Consider the following 4,179-nt stretch of genomic DNA (forward strand, 5'->3'; position numbering starts at 1 on the left):
TAAATATTGTTCTAAAACAAAGATGGAAAGTCCGAAACTTTCAAGTATTTAAGGGAAAATATGTTGTGGCTCAATTCAATGATGTTGTGAGTGAGAGCGTTGAGCTCATATATGTATTAGGATCAAAGAGAGGGGAAGCAAGTAATGATGAAGAATGGAAACATGCACTATGTTGCATCAACTAGTAATACCTAGCAGCTCATCATCGGTCTCTTATTACGTATTTTTAAACCCCATTTTGAAAAATGCTGTCCCTTCAAAGCATATGTAATGCTTGAGGTTGATTGTACAGTCTTTTTGGAGTCAATATAACATCTCCACTCACAATTATGAGTATGGCCCAAAAAAAAAGGTGAGGGCTCTAGCAATAAGAATTATGGCAAAATTTGACCCTCATTGCTTACACTTTCTTTTCTTATTTAGGCTTAAACCTTTTTACCACCACCGAAATTATCTTAACATTTAAAATTTTTTTAGCAAGTACTTTGTCCTTTGTCTACTAGATGGAGAATATTGGGTGCCTAGGTGGGAATAAACCTTATGTTTTGTGTTTTTAAAAGTGCTTTAAAGTTTATAATGAGAGCTTTAAAGAACTTTTGGGACCGCTTTGAAGACTAGTGGTCCAAATTGGCATGTTGGTCTGTCTACCTCAATTAAAACAAGGTGAGGAGTCACGTTGGCCTGCAGAGATGATTAGTAATTTTTTGTTTAAAGATGAATGCAGCTGAGAGAATGCTTACTTCAAAGGAAGAATAAAATCTAACCCTAAATATGAAAATTAAAATGTGGAATTCAGGTGTGAGAGAGAGGCCTTCAAAGATTGACAGAGGTGGTATGGGGGATGTTTGTTTTTCTGTCAAGACAATGCAACACAGCAAAGCAGATAAGCAGAAGCAGATCTTCCCAAGATAATGCAATGAGATATAATGTCATGGCATTGTACCAGCCAATGCCAGCCTCCAAGGCCAACCGCCTTCTTCACAACTCCTTGCAGGCCAACTAGAACAGATTTTGTTCGATTATTGCCTATCACGATGACCTTGGTGTGGCGTGGCAGCATAGACAGCTCGTCATCAAAGCCCTCGTCGCTCGCACCCCCTGAGCACAACACCCCTTCCTCACTTGCACCACCTCCTTGCCTATACATTGCTCTTTCCTCTGATCGCACCTCGTCATCTCCATCTGTGTCCATCTCCATCATCTTTAAATCAAGTGCCCTTCTTAACAAGAGCTCCCAATATATCTCTCCAGAATGTTCAAATTAGCATTGATTAAGCCCCAAGAAGCCCCCCGTGGCCACTAGAATTTCTGTTTCAATTGGTTTGAGTTGAAATTAAGGATCCATAATTTGTCATACAGCTGAATTGAAAAGCGCACAATACAGAATTGGCTTTGTATGATGATGATGATCTTGGTCTACAAGGATCAAGAAGAAGATTGAGCTAAGCTGAGCAGCTCAAAGACATACAAATAAGGTACAAGTTTTGGATAAAGAGGTAGTCTAAAGCTTGAAAAGATTTAACTCAGCAAGAATGTAGGATTTGGGTGGGGATAAAATGCCAATATGCTTGCCTGATCTGATGAAATTGTGCTTACCTCTAGATGGGTGCATGTTGGAGAGAAAGGGCGTGTGAATATGCGCGCACGCGTGTGTGTAGCGAAGAGAGAGCTTGCACTATGGCAGGCAGAGCTGGGCAATGCCGAGAAGAGGGCTTCTTGTCAGAGATTGAAAGAGAGATGAGCTGCAACCACGCGCGAGCTGGCGGAAGCGTCAGGTAGCAACGTAAACTCGCACGCCTTCTCCATCGCGTTAATGCACTCCTCAACTCTCCATAACCATGGAGCCATGTCTCGTTGCAATAGTGCTTGTCGTCAACAAATTGTCAACCACGAAAGGAGCTTGAGGATGCAGTGATGGTGGGAAATGAAGAAAGTTAGTCGTGGGATTGGGCTGATGGCCATGCAAGTGAAGAAACTTGCTTGACTGTACATCGTAATGATCAAGGAGTGGAACTGCTCTTGTCTGGGGTAGACTGTCTGCATTGTGGTTATAGAGTGGTCCAGAAGCTCTGACAACATGGATGGAGGGGGGTATCTGCTTGTATGACGGTGATGAAGATGATGATGTGGGGAAGGGCGTGGAGTTGATGTTGATCCCAACCTCCAGCGTGGAATGGTCATGAGGGTGATGATAGTACATGCTTTCATTTCCCGCATGGTTATAATTTGGCCCTCCAGATCCTAGGAAGTCTTCCAACTTAGGCCCATCTTCTGTCTTCACTCGCACACCAAAGTTCTGTAGAGCCAATATATTACTCGGATGACTTGTTGCCTCTGCCTGGAAATAGTGTTGACGAGGATCGTGACGATCTTCTAAATCGCAGCCTGCATCGCCGTTGCCTCCTACCATATTTACCAAACCTGTGTTCATTAGGTAGTGCGGTTGCACAAGTGCAAACTGCTCCAAAGCTTTAAAGTGAGGCCATTCTGCATGTACAAATACTTGCTAAGTCCCTTTAATTCACGAGTTGCCATGAACCTTAGGTGCAGGACAGCCAAGAGGTAAACTAGCTTAGCCGGCATAAGGACAGATTTGTGTATGCGAGAGATAACTACAGAAGGCCAGAAGAGAAAACATGGTGAGAGTGAAGGAGCTTCGCGAAGCAACGCGCAAAGGTAATAATCGATTTTTGGAAGAAAGAAAACTCCATGCAGATTGTTGGTAGGGGTTGTGGATGTTCGATGTCTTCATTTAAGAGGCATGAATAATTAAGGCTCAAAGAAGCGTGATCAAGGAGTGACTAATTACACTTACTTCTTCAGGGAGTCGCTACTTACACTGACGAAGATAAATGAGGAGAAGAAATTGCTAAACGACCATGAATGCTTACCAGATGAAGAGGACGAGTTGGGAAAAACTTCTATGACAGCTTCATGACTGCTGGTGCCTGCTAAATGTGGCCTGATGCGAGCAATATCAAGCATCTTGCTTTGCTTATTTACCTGCAGAAAATCACGAATCCTTCACCTCTCGGATGTGCAGCCGCTACTGTAGCAAGCAAAACTCAAAGGAGAGCTCAAACTTTTCGGATGATCATCATGATCGCTGCTTTGATAAAGGTTGAGGTGAGCGCCTCTGTACACACCTCCTGTGCCATGCATAGCATTATGATGAGCGACAGATGCAGCTTCCTCCGCAGGGGATCTTTCCTCTATAGCCAAGTAAGGAGACAACGAGAAGGAAAGCCAGTTGTTGACAGAAGTCCCCATTAATAATCAACACCCCCTAGATGTACTGTGATATCTGCAGGTCGACGTGCGAAAGATGCTCAAGAAACAACATTGCTTGCTACATAGCTTGTAGCAACCTTGACCTTGGTACTTGAATGGTTTAAATCGACACTAGTCAAGCAAAGCTAGAGAAGCTGCATCGACGCTACGATTCTGAAGTCTTCGAATTAGGAGGATTCGACGACCAAGTTATAATGGGTGAAAGGGGCAAGCTGTAGACCAGATTGATGCAAGAAGGTGCGGGCTGTCCGGTTTCTGGGAGAGAGAGAGAGAGAGAGAGAGAGAGAGAGAGAGAGAGAGAGAGAGAGAGAGAGTGCCTATGTGTGTCACAATCTGTGAGTGTGCGCGACGGTAGAAGAGGCCTGCCCTCGTTTTCCTCCTCTATCACATCGAGGTCATGTCTTCCTACAGCCCTCGCCTTCACACAAAGCTAAAAACCTATTGGCCGTCCACGTGGACGCCATCCGTCAAAGGACGCCCAACCCAGCCCAACACTAAGGCCTTTTCTTCAGCAGGCCATTAAAAATGAACATCTAAAAAATGATAGCTAACTTGTAATATGATAGGTAGACATATCAACTTGTGAATGAAGATATCCCCCCCTCTCTCTCTCTCTCTCTCTCTCTCTCTCTCCTTCTTCTTCCTTTTTGAGGTGGAAGTAGCATTACCTTTTGGGAACCATATTGGCCCACACCAAATAGATGCATAAATTTGTATATTTGTGGCTTGATACAAGCCTTAGGAAAAATAGTTCAAAAGTAGTGCATTATAAGTCTTTTAGTGTTGGACATGTGTCTCTAAAGTCGGGCTAAAGCCTATTGAAGGCTAAAGACAATGTGTTCATATCTAGAAGTGTGGGATGTTTGCTTGACAAGCTACCTCCCAAAA

General features: G+C 43.6%; 1 pseudogene; it reads right to left on the reverse strand.

The window, feature by feature from the left end:
• Positions 1 to 1,822: 1,822 nt before the first annotated feature.
• LOC147442837 (uncharacterized) lies at positions 1,823 to 3,270 on the reverse strand (annotated as a pseudogene).
• Positions 3,271 to 4,179: the final 909 nt, after the last annotated feature.

The sequence above is a fragment of the Adiantum capillus-veneris genome, chromosome 14, assembly GCF_014529385.1.
Source record: "Adiantum capillus-veneris isolate H3 chromosome 14, ASM1452938v2, whole genome shotgun sequence".
NCBI lineage: Eukaryota > Viridiplantae > Streptophyta > Polypodiopsida > Polypodiales > Pteridaceae > Adiantum > Adiantum capillus-veneris.